Here is a 13246-nt window from a genome sequence, read left to right as displayed (position 1 = left end):
CCAGAACTTTCCTCAAAATTAGGATGAGCTGGTCTCAAGGGACATCTGCTTCCAAAGAGTTTGCAGCTCTGTTTCCTGAGACTGCTACACAGGAGGCCCAGAAAGGGGTTTGCCTACAGTGAAGAGGTAGCCAAGCTTGACCTGGAGGTCAAAGGGTGGCCGCAGGGTGGAATTTCTGTGGTGTTAGTGTGAATTCAGGGCTGGGGGGTTTCTGAGCATTGTGATCTGTTGCTGTACCCTCTGCCTGTCATATTCCCCCATGGCCCTCCTTGTCTCTACTCTTCAATATTAGTGTCTTTAACAGTTAGTTACTGCTGAGAAACAAACAAGCCCAAAACTCAACATGTGCTTTCTTTTTTTCTCACATGTCTAGGGATCAGTTTGGCTGATCTGAGGCAACTCAACCCTCAATCAATTATCTTAGCTGGACTTGCTCATGTGTCTGCAGGCACCTGGCAGACTGACAGGGGACCAGCTGGTCTAGGATGGCTTCAGGTCCTCTTCCATCCCTCCAACAGAGCTAGCCCTACTGTGTTATGCTGGTGGAGTCAGTTTTGTGAGGGAGCCCAATTGCACAAGAATGTTGGCACAAATACGCATGCACTTTTGAACGGCCACTTGCATCAAATTTGCTAACATCCCATTGGCCAGGCAAGTCTCATGGCTAAGCCAGAATCTGAGTGGGAAGGGACTACAGAGTTACAAGGCACAGAGCATGGATTAAGGGAGGCCATAATTGGGACCATCCATGCAATCACTCTCCTGCAGTATCCTTGGCATTTTCCAGAGGTTTTTCAAGTCCACAGACTAGGAACGGTCAATGGAACAGGTCAATGACATGCCCAGAAGACTCAAGTCTTCCTTCAGTCTGAAGAAATGGTCAGGAGGCATTCAGGACATCTTCCATCTTCTGTCTTCCTCCACGATGACACTGTGGGATTGCCTGCGTCTTCCTACCTCCCATACATGTACACACTCAGGATAGACCTTGGTTCAATTTCCGGGGACACTTCCTGCCACAGCCCCCAGTCCCTCAAAGAATGGGTAAGTCACATACAGTTTAGGCGTGAGAGAGAGCACCACACATAGTCCTGGAGGGATTGGGTGGCTCAACAGGAAAGACCAAGGAACAAAACATACTTGATACTGAGAGGAGACCAAATAATAATACAGAGGGTCCCTCATGTCCTGGTCCCAGAGGTACAAATAAGGCCAAGACAAGACGGGGGTAAACATGCCCACCTTGTCAGGTGAGCAAAATCAAGGATAGCACAGTCAAGTCCTCCTGAGAACACCCAAGGCATCAGGCTAGAAAAGCAAAAGGAAATCTGCTTGGCACATAATAATCACTCCATGAATACTTGTGGATGGACTGGCTAGGAAACTATTCTAAGAAACCAACAGAATCTCAAACAAAGATTTAGGAACAAGGAGAATCATTGAAGCCTATTTGTAAGAGTGGAAACAAACCAAATGTTCAACAATAGGGAATGACTGAATAATTTATGGTACATCTATATAATGGCGTATGATGCAGTTATTTAAAACGATGTTTTAAATTAAACTTTTACAACGGGAGGAGAGGTTCACCATGTAATTTGAAGTGAAAAAGCAGATTACAAGCCTATATGCAATATGATCCCAAAGAGGCATAAAATAAGTGCGGTTTTTGGGAGATTTTTGTATCTTTACACTTGATATCTCTTCCAGGTTTTGCACAAGGAGTCTATATTTTCTTTATGTCTATAAAAATAACTGAACTTCTGAAAGGTTACATGGCTCTTAATTTTGAAACACGGACCAAGATATTAACTTCTTGTTGTTATATCAGGCAACCTTAGCCCTTTCTCTTATGCTCCTGTATTTTCATTGGTACCACTTAACCACCCATTCTCTGTGGTCGGTGGTCTCTCCTCTCTCTTTTCCAACAAAATGTAGACTACAGGAGGGCAGAGATTTTGCCTGTCCTGTTCATCAATGTGTCTCCCAACACTCACCATGGCCGGCCTTTAGGAGATATTTGTTGAATGAATGAGTGAAAGAATGAATGAATGAATGAAGCCACTCAGAGGGAATTCCTTTTCTCCTCTGTGGCATCCTCTAGGATGTTCTGCAGTATCTGTATTAGGAATGCCTTGATTGGTCCACAGAGAAAGGTGTTAGGGGCAACTTTGGTTTGCAAGCACCCACTGCCTCCAATGGCTCTCTGTCTACTGGGCTCCTCATGGTACCATGTGCTATGGTGGACAAGAAGGCAACACTTCCCCAGACAGTATATTGCAGGAGAGGGCATCCGTCAGATCAAAGAAGGGAACATAGCATGGAGCAAAAGAAAGACCCAGTTACACATGGCCATTGCTTCCCCTTAAGACACACTCTCCTTGAGATTTTCAAGAAGCAATAAAACAGCTCTTCCTCCTGCATCGTTTAGGGGTCGGCACCAGAAACCCCAGCTGTGTCTTTCCCACCCATCTCCTTAAGGTGGATGATGTGTGTTCCAGGCACCTGCTCTGCTGTTTTCTACCCCATGGAAGTCACTTGACCGCATCTCAGCTGGTTTTCTATTAGTTACCATTCTATTACTATAGTTACTATTCTATTCTGTTAGTCACTATTAACTATTCTAATAGTCCTTCTATTTTATTCTTCATCCCTGACTTAAGTCACTCTTTTCCAGGCACATCGGAATAACCTTTATTTCTCTTTCTTCTCATCTCTTTTCTTTCTCTCAGTCCTATTTTTGAGCCCTCCTGCTCCCCCTTAAAAAGTCTCAAAGACCAATAAAAAGCCAATGAGTAGCGTCAGTGACAGAAAAGGAAAGTGATTAGCAAACTTAGCCATGGAGATCACACCGACTGTGTGAGGTCCTTGGAGGTTCCCAAGATTCTCTTCAGACTCTTCTCACCATTCTTTAACTGGACTTGCCCTTCTGCATGCACCAGTACTTGAGATAAAGAAAACAAGCGTTTTCATCTGGATGTCATTGGTCTCTTGTTATAAGTGAGGTTCTCCACCATAAAAAACAAACAAACAAAATGCACGTATGTAGTATTGCACTTTGTAAACAATGGCTACTGCCTATCAAACTCTGACTGATGCCCAGGCAGTGTGCTAAGGACTGAGTCTACCTCAAGAGCCCACTGACTTCCTGCCACCCCACTGTGGTGCCGAAAACCCATGAATAACTTTTGACTTCCCCCAAACTTAACTACTAATAGCCTACTGCTGACCAGAAGCCTTACCAATAATAGAAACAGTTGATTCATACTTATTTTGTATGTTACAAGTATATCTATATATATTTTATGTTTTTATGACATATCTAACTTTTTCTTAAAAATTTTTTTTTGTATTTCTAGGCTACACAGTTCATCTGTGAGATTCTTCCCAAAAATCCAGGTTTCCAAAAAATTTAATGAAAAAATCAACATATAAGCAGACCTACACTGTTCAAACTGGTGGCGTTCAAGGTCAACTGTGTTCCCCTTCCAAAGGACCAATCCGCACGCACGGATTCAAATATGAGTGTCTTCTGATGATCAATAATAGGCCTCTGAACTAAGGGGAGTGCTTGTCCCCTCCCAGCCACAATGATTGGCCCATAGGGTGAAACTGTAACTTGTTGGGTCAATCAGGTCCTTCCCTAGGGTGCGAACACCAGAAACTGGGAGGTGGTCCTTCTACCTCGTCAGGGACAGACTGTGAATGGGGCTGTTGCTAAAGACTAAGGAAGAAAGACGGAACAGCCTACTGGAGGGGAGAGGAGAGTCAAGCAGAGAACAACAGAAACTAGCAGAGACAGAGAGGGATGGGAGAGAGAATGAGACTGAGCTCTCTTGTCCACAAGCTCCTCTTCCCGTGTTTTGGGCTGCCCCCTAACTGCTTCCTTCTTTTTATTATTCAGGAAACTGAGTCAAGGAGACTGAAGATGCTTGCTCACGGTGAAGATGAAGCTCATGGAAGAGCCCAGAGCATGAGTCTCTGGCCCCCAGCAGAGCACTCCTAAAGACACCCACATGCCAGGGTGAAGAGCGGGAACCACCTGAGGGTGGAGAAGGGGGGAGGGGGCATGATGCTCCGTGCTTCTGTTTACGCCCACGGCTTAGTCATCCATGCTAAGCTCATGCCCGCTCCACGCCTGCTGCCTGGATGGCTCAGCCGCAACCCAGTTGATGCCTCATTAACCGGATCCACCTGTGGGCACTTTATTTAATTATCGCAATTGGAATGGAGTCAAGAGACAGGAGTTAAGGTCCTTCCACTTTCTGTGAGCTAATTATCACCTGTAGCTTGGCCCCAGGCACAAACAGAAGGGGTCACCCACAGCACTGAAATTGTGTTGACTGAGTTGAGAGCGTTCCATCTCGTTTTGGTAGGAAAGGTGAGTTAAACATGACAGGAGGTCAGAAAGCATCTGGTCCGGTGCCTGCCTCCAGAGATTAAAGCTTGTGCCCTGGGTTCTCTTTTTCCATCACCAGCCTGGGCCTAAGGAGGTGCCCAGAATCCTGGGGCCTGAAAACCACAATAGCTGTCTCTTACGGAGCACTTAGTGTGAGCCAAGCCCTCCTCAGCTATTATCACACCTCGCAGCAGCTCCGAGGGGATTTTTACCTGCCCTTCTGCCTAAGAGGGGTCTATTGGCTCCGAAAAGTTAAGGGACTTACCTGGAGTTTCATGGGGAGGCAGCTGAGCTAGGATTCAGACTCCAGTCTGGATAATTTTGTAGCCAAGTCTTTTCCCTAGCCCTCTCTTCCTCATGGTGGCTAACGAATTACCTACTGTGTGCCAGGCTCTATGATCAGTTTGGGAAACAGAAAGATGTATTTACTCTTTATATATCCCTTGACTTTAAAGAGATCACGTAAGTCTTCCTTGTATTAAAATAATCAGACTATCCTGGTATCATACCAGCCACAGAAAGCTCCTCCGCTCCTTAAATATATGACCTTCCATGATCACCTGTGCTCCCCATCGTGGAACGTGGAACGTGGAACTCATCTCATCTTCCCTGTTTTTCAAGGAGTCGCCAGGAGCTCAAGGCAGGTAACACACGTGAGAACTCTGCTTATCCACGCACAGCTTTGTTTGTGGGAGAAACTATTATTACTGGATGTCACCCCAGGTTGACTTTACTCCTCTAGGAGTCAGAGGCTTGACTGTAGCACAATTCATAAGCAAGAGGTCTCGGCTTATAAACTAGGGCCCAGAAATGGGAATGAGGTTCCTGTTTAGGAATTCTTTCTTCTGCCTCACACGGATCCGGTGGTAAGCAGGAAGAGTCCCTTGGGGCCTTTAAAATGACCTGCTGGCTAATAAATAATAAACAAAAAAAAATCATAATTTACTTACAGACTTTCTGGAACTGGAATTCAAGATGATTTCCTTCTGTCTTTGCCTAGAAGGTTGTTCCAGGGGAAACGTTTGGTCTTGTTAAACAGCAGTAGCATGTGTCATTATTATTTCCTTCTTCATTGGTCATGTCATGGGAGGGTGTTTGGCAGTGGGGGGAGAGTACCGTATAGGCAAGAAGTAGGATTGTCTTTCATAGACCAACTAGCCAGCCCACCTTATAGAGGCGGAGCTACAGACTTCAGTGTCTGCTTTTCTGAAAAAGCTCTTGACACAAGCACCTAAGACGGCTACTCAGAGTTTGTATCTAACTCCCGCACCCAGGGTGAAAAACTCACTGCAGTGTGTCTGGGACGTTTCTGGTTTTAGCACTAGAAGTCCTGCTTCCCGGGAGCCCCTAGAGTCCTGGGCACAAGGGGACAGCTAGTCACTCTATATACACTTTTCCCTTCCGGGGCAGATAACACAGTGGGCCTGAGTCAGCTCTGTACCTGGCGAGTCCCTCATCCCTTCTCTATCATGTGGGCAAGGTGTTTAACATCTCAGAGCCTTAGTTTTTCCATCTGTAAATGGGGACAACAGTAGAACCTACCTCATAGGTCACTGTTGGGAGAAAATGAACAAATCTGGAAAGTTCTCCATGCAGAACAGGCACAAGGAACCAGATAACCCCTAGCTTACTGTCATTGCCTGGCGCTGGCTGTTGGCGCTTACATGCAAGTCAAGGAGGCAGGACAAATACCTTCCAAGGTAGTTTTTTCTTTTTCCCTCTTCCCTTTGCTTGTCTCTTCCTCACCCATGAGTCCCTGCTCCCCACCTCTGCCCCCACTGTTTCTTGTTCCCTCATCCAAGGACGCAGGATGCCGTTGCTTTCACAGTGCATTATTCATTTCTTGGCAGGGGATGCTGTGCTCGTAAGAATTAACATTTGGGTTTTATTTACTGGCTTACAAAGTGCCAGAATTGCATGGGGGATTCAGTTGCACAAACTCTCTTGATGGGAAATCAATGACAAATTGAGAAGAAGGGGGCTTGAGGATCAAACAGCAAACCCTTCACAATCCTTGTTTGAAAACTCAGTCCTGGCTGATTCATTGCCATTCCCAAAGTGGTGTGGGGGAGGGACAGAGTCTCTCTCCTGAGTCCCCTTGCTGACCACCAGATTGAACAATTAGACCCATTCCCAGTCTTACATGAGATTAGTCACAGGATATTTCATTTTAAATCCAATGGAATGTTTTCCCAAATCAGACAAGACTCTTTCAATGTTTATGGCTGTTTTGTTGGAATTCTCTTCGGCTCCAGGAGGGATTTGAAAATTAAATACATTTCCTTTTGGTGACCTGGGGCCAAGCTGGAGGGAGATGAGGCTCTAGGCTGAAGCCAGCAGTAACTTGTCAGGCTTGTTCCAAGAAGTTGCTCCCATTGGCCAGTCTTGCTGAGCACCTGCAGCCCACCACAGGGTCCAGCCAGGCGCCTCGTCCCCACAGGCCCTCCTTCCATCACCCGCCCTGCCAGTGCACCATGGGAAATTGGAGACACAACACAAATGTTTTGCAAAATTAAAAAGGTGGGGTGAGCTCAAGCCATTTGGCAGGGAATGTGGAAGACTCACATGTGGCTTCTTTTCACATCAGAACTTTCCTTTTGCCTGCATTGTGGGTCAAAACATAGAATTCTTATCAAAGTAACTGTGCTCAGAGGTGGCAGAATTGGTCTGATATGGTAGCTAGCTGTTTCACTGGCTCTTAACACAGATGAAGAGATGGAAAGAGAGACGGTCCTAGAGAAATGATGGAGAGACAAGACCCTAAAGAGAGAGTTGGTCAGTTGCCTAAAACTAATATTCTGTTCTCCAAAGCCAACAATGGCTTCCCTGGAGATTGATGGAGTCCTAAAGATGTGTTTTTCCCATCTTATAATTTCAAGTGAGCTCTATTTTAATTGATTATTTCAGAGGGGCACCAAAGCTTGACATTCTAGCAACTCTCTGGATATCTTCCCAGACTTCTGAAACCCATGGAACACTCTTCCATTGCTGCTCTCTTGGTTTATGTTCTCCCATTGCTTCCTAATGCCCATGCATCAGTCTCATTTCCCCCATGTCAGGTTATACTCTTGTGTTTTTATACTGCTGGACCCCCTACACTCATCCGAGCAGAGACCCCTGTCTTGAGGAGGTGTCACTTGAATTGAGTTGCCTCTAGGATCTCTGGATGGCCCAACTGCAGCCAATGGGTGGATATTGCCGAGGCTCCCCTAGCCCAGCCTATGTGAATTCTGTCTTGGCCAAGCCAGTTTGAAGCAGGCTGCTGCCGCAGATAATCACTTGAGAGTGGAGTTCAGTGTCCATCTGAACAAAACAGCAAGTCAGCCCAGGGGCCTCAGGCTGACTGGCTTGGCTTGGTTCTCTTCAACACAAGCAAGCTTAGGATCCCTGTCCCCTGTCCCTGCTATAGACCTCTGTGCCTCATGCTGTCCATGAAATTATTCATCTTTTAAATATAGCTCTCCCAGGCTAAGGTAGGAGACCCCAGGCTTCCAGAGAGCAAAGGGGCACTGGACTCTTCCTCCTTCATTAAAAGAACCACGAAAACTATTGACCTCCAGATGGAGGCTCAAGAATGGAACAATTCACAACCCCTTATTATAGGTTGTGTCTCACAGGGCATGCTTTAAGAGCTTTCAGCTGGGCCACCCATATATACACAGTCTGCTTCACATAGCCCTGACCACTTGTCCCCAAAGCTCAGCCAAATTTAGGGCAAGTGTGTGGCCACTGGTTTATTGTGCCAGTCACTGGAGAAACCAGCAAAGCTGTGGACTGCTGAGTCTTCTGGAAACTAAAAGCTACTGCTGAAATCTGGACATCACGGGATTGGGTTCCAAATGCTGGGTCATTCCACAGTGATCAGAGAGAAGAGCTGATAGTGATGGCAAGGGCAAAAGAGAGAAGGCTACTCTCTTCTTGCAGGTCCTAAAAATTCAGAAGGCTGTAATCCCTCTGCCACCAAAGCAGAATTCCCAACAGATGAATCCAGTTCTACCACTGAGGTTGTAAAGTTTTATCTGGCTCTATCTGTGAATCTCTAAGCCACTTGCTGCCACCTTCTCTGATTGTTGTTCTCTCCAATATCATCTCTTGTCCTTTTCTCCTATTATTATATAAGCAGAACTACCAAGGGAGTGCCTAGTTTTCCCCTTCCTATAGAAGGATCTCCAGGCCTCAGGGAAATAAAGATATTGGGAGACTCAGGACACAAAGGACAAAATTCCCTACAGAGGTCAGGGGAGCACCCATGTATAATCTTTATGTGAGATAAAAAGGCTACAGAATGTGTTCTCTCATCCCTTTGCTCAATACAAAGCAAGTCGGGAAGATAAAAAGACATAGTTGGTGAAAAAAAACACAAAAGAAAATGGTTTGGATAAATCCAAGCTGCTGAGCGATCACAATAAATGTGAATGGATCAAAGCCATCATATTAAAGGATAAAGACTTTCAGACTGGATTTAAAAGATACCTCACACTGACTTTTGGTACTTAGGAACAATAGCTAAAATAAAATGACTCAAGAGGATTCAAAATAAAGGGTGATAAATCAGGTTCTCCAAACAGTGGGTAAATGGGGGTTGAAAATAGAGAAAGAGTGGCTTCCAGACCTGTCCCCACTCTCCAAGAAACAATGTTTCTAAAAATATGTTGCTTGGCTCTATCCTCAAATTGACCTTGAAGAAAAGCATTTAGGGAGAACGTGTCCTACTGGGATCTCCAGGGCAGACTCCACGTAAACCTCTCCTCCATTCATCCCCTAATCCTTCCAATTTTAGAAGTTGAGAGAAGCATAGACGTCTCTTGGATGGACTATTCCATCTATCTCCTTTCTGTTTCGAAACAAAAGTGATGATGTTAAATTAAAAACAGTTCAGAAGTCTTCCCATGCTTTCTCTCAGTACCACATCAGAGGAAAAAAAAATGGCTTCCAGCTGGCTATTTTGGATAATTCTCCAGGCAAAGAGGTCACATATGGGCCACAGAGCCAATTTTGTAAGTGGGCCAGTTGGGCTGTCCATTTAAGCAACCCAGTGAAATCACCACAAAGGAAAATGGTGATGAACCAACAAAGAAGTCAATGGGCCAGTGTGTATTTAGGCAGGTATTCCATACCATACATGGGTCTCAAGAGTTTGGACAATGCATTAATAATAAATCTATGAACTCCCCCACACTAACCTTCCACCCCAGCCCAAGAACAGATTTTTTTTAGCTTCCAGCACATTTCCAAATGGATTCATGACCTCAAAGTGTTTCAGAACCATTGACTAGTATAATTTGAAAACTTCCATCAGAGCTAGTGGCCTGCTTCTTGCAAGGCCCCACATGTCAAGGCTTGGGGTCCTACTGCAGTTCACAGAGCAGAGATGCTCCCGAAGTTGCTAAAACTAAGCATAGGACTCAGCCCTCAATCAGTAGGAGTAAAGTGGAGCTATGGCAATTGGGTTTGAGGAGGGTAGGGGCTTATGCAGGCCTCATGGTGAACTAAGCGTGGAATTGCTTTTTTACTGGTTTCCGTTTCCATTATCCCATAATGAATTCAGATGGAAAAGCATTTTCCAAAGTATGCAAACTAGTCCTACAAATTCCAGCTTGGAAAAAAATGGACTCACTGGTAGAATAAACTTGGGAAATGCTGCGTATGTCACCCGCTTCCAGTGAAGATTCAAAGGGCCCTTTTTTATAAAAAAGGGTTCTGAAAAATTGTGCAGTAAAGCATTTAATTTATTTAACAGTGTTTCCAAAAGTTATTTGAGCAGACTTCTCCCCAGAATCCCTCTTCCACTTCACCAGAGTTCCAGTGCACACGCTTTGGGAGAATCAAGGCAAGTCAAAGTCTAAAGTACTTCTTGGCATTCTAGGCCTACCCACTGGCTCCTCTCTTCCTCCCTTCTAGCCAGACTTGGTGCCCACTCTAACCCCATCACACCTTGCCCGTCCCCACTTCCTGCTTCTGCTGGCGTGATACTCCCCTCCAGTTTTAGTCTCTTCCTCCATCTTCTTGATGCTCTAAGTCATTATCCACTGCCAGCCCTAGCCCCCATCCCTCCTTTCACTACAAAGACGTTCCAGCAAAGAGCAGATGCAAAATAAAAGTATGCTGGGGTGGGGATGTCCCCAGAAGGAGGCAGTGCTCTGTGGTCACCCTCTGCCTTCTCCCAGGCCTTGCTGGACAAACCATGTTCTCAGCTATGGACACCTAACTCTCACATTCATTCAACAGGACTGCTGCACAGTCATCTCCATGCACTTCCAGGCTGGAGGTAACAGGATCATGGGGAAGAAAGGGAAGACAGACCTAGAGGACAGACTTGTGGTTGCCAAGGGCAGGGGGGGGCGGGGGGGAGTAGGATAGATGGGGAGTTTGGGGTTGGTAGATGCAAACTATTACATTTAGAAAGGATAAGCAATGAGGTCCTACAGAACTATATCCAATCTTGGGATGGAACAAGATGGAAGATGGGGGAGTTCCTATTGTGGCGAAGCAGTACCGAATTCTACTAGTATGCACGAGGATGCAGGTTCGATCCCTGCCCTTGCTCAGTGGGTCAAGGATCGGGCATTGCTGTGAGCTGCGATGTAGGTCAAAGACACAGCTTGGATCCCATGTTGCTGTGGCTGTGGTGTAGGCCAGCAGCTACAGCTCTGATTTGACCCCTAGCCTGGGAACTTCCATATGCTGTAGGTGTTGCCCTAAAAAGCAAAAAAAAAAAAAAAAAAAAAAAAAAAAAAGGATATTCGAATCCATGTATGAGAAAAGAATGCATATGACTGGGTCACTATGCTATATAGCAGAAATTGGCACAAACTATAAGTCAACTATACTTTAACAATAATAATAAAAGGAAAGTATATTTAAGAGAGAAAAAGAAAGACAAGGCAATTCAGGCAAAGGTTGAATATCAAGTGAAGGATCAAGGCACACATGACTCGACCATGACTTCTCTTGATAAGGATTTGCTTTACTGCTAGAGTGAGGTTATTTCGCATCCAATCCCATATCCTTACTAGCTCCTGTGCTGAAGCCTGGGCCACAGGGCAGGGAGGCTTTGGTGGCAGGCTGAACTCCAGCGAACCCCAGAGAGTCAATAAAAGGGGCACTGGGCACTAAGTTATCAGCACCCCCAAAAAGTTCCCTAGACCCCCAGCCAAAACTGGGATGAACTCTGTGCACAGCAGAGTGCTCTGCGGTTGGCCAGGTCTCTGAGTTCAGAAGAGACCTTTTCTGCAGAAACCACCACCCTCTCTTCCTTCACAGCCCTGGGGCACAAGGTTTTGTTCCTTAATCTTAGGATTAAGTTGTGGGCACTACCCAGCTTTGGGTATGTGGGAGTTTTGAGAGGACCCAGAGCAGCAGAGACTGGTCTATAGAGCAAGCACAGCAGCAAAAGATGACAGGAGTGATGTACACCCAGGTTCATGTCTTGTCTCCATCACCTGTGGGCTGTGCAGCCTTAGGCAGGTTACTTAGTCTCTCTGTGCCTTAAGTGTTTCACTTGTGAAATGAGGACAGGATTTATATCAGAGGCTTATTGTAAGGATTAGATGAATATAGAACTCCTAAAAAATTACCTGGCTCATATAGCCACTTATGAGTAGACATTGTCATTATCTTTTTTTTTTTTTTTTTTTGTCTTTTGTCTTTTTAGGGCCGCACCTGTGGCATATGGAGGTTCCCAGGTCAGGGGTCCAGTCGAAGCTACAGCTGCTGGCCTACACCACAGCTCACAACAATGCCGGATCCTCAACCCACTGAGCGAGGCCGGGAATCAAACCCGCAACCCCACGGCTCCTAGTCGGATTTGTTTCCGCTGCACCACGACAGGAGCTCTGATTGTCATTATCTTTATCATCATTATTAGTCTATAACCCCCTAGGCTGGGGATTAGTAACCTAAGTTCTAGGCCCAGGTCTACAATTCGTGTTCATCCTGGGCTTGGGACACTGTGGACTTAGTTTTGCCATTGGTAAAGGGGGACTTTATACCTCCTCAGGAGAGTGTCATGAAGCTTAAATGAGATAAGAATTATTAAAGTACTTTGGACAGTGAACAAGTCTGAGTTGTGAGGCACCATCAGGGAGGAGCAGGCTGCCGCCACATGCATTTTTGATCCCCGGCTTGACTTTATTCATCTTTAGCATCACATGTGACTTTTCTCTCGCCCAGCGCTTCCTTCTTGCTGAGATTCTGGACCCAGATCGCTCACATGAGGCGTCTGATGCGACGCCCGGGATTTCCTCTGCTCCAGCCCCAGGCTTTTAGGATCTTTGGGAGACTTGAGAGATGACAAAGAATCTTCTGTCTTTCAGAATCTCAGAAGACTTCCTTGACTTCATTTCTTGTTTTCTGGCTGGACACCAAGGTCTTCAGAATAACGCCAACAAAGGACCTTCTGAGCCAGGCTTACACGAGAAGGAGAAAAAGGCTCCCTATGACACGATTTATTATTATCATTATTACTGTTATTATTAGTCTGCTTAGCGAAGATGGATTCTGATTGTGATTGTGACAGCAGCTATGACTGTCATAGCTGAGAGCAGAGCGGGCATTTGTACCTTCATTCCTCACAGTGGCCTGATGAGGGTCCTACTGGCTTTTCCTCATTTTACAGATAGTAGAGCTGAAGCTCAGACTATTCCAGGCCCCATTACAAAGCACAGCAAGGTGGGGGGGCAGGTGCTGTGGTCTGGGAAGGAGAAGGCAGCCACCCTGATGCCCGTCATCCTCCTCGGGAAGGTGCCCTTCCTGGGGCCGTGTCTCCTGACTTCTCCTGGTGGGTCCTTTGCATCTGGACATGATGCCCATGAGCACAAAAGGATTCGGCTTGAGTCAATCATTTTG

The sequence above is a fragment of the Sus scrofa genome, chromosome 14 (genome assembly GCF_000003025.6).
Source record: "Sus scrofa isolate TJ Tabasco breed Duroc chromosome 14, Sscrofa11.1, whole genome shotgun sequence".
NCBI classification, from domain to species: Eukaryota; Metazoa; Chordata; class Mammalia; order Artiodactyla; family Suidae; genus Sus; species Sus scrofa.
Note: the sequence above shows the minus strand (reverse complement) of the source record.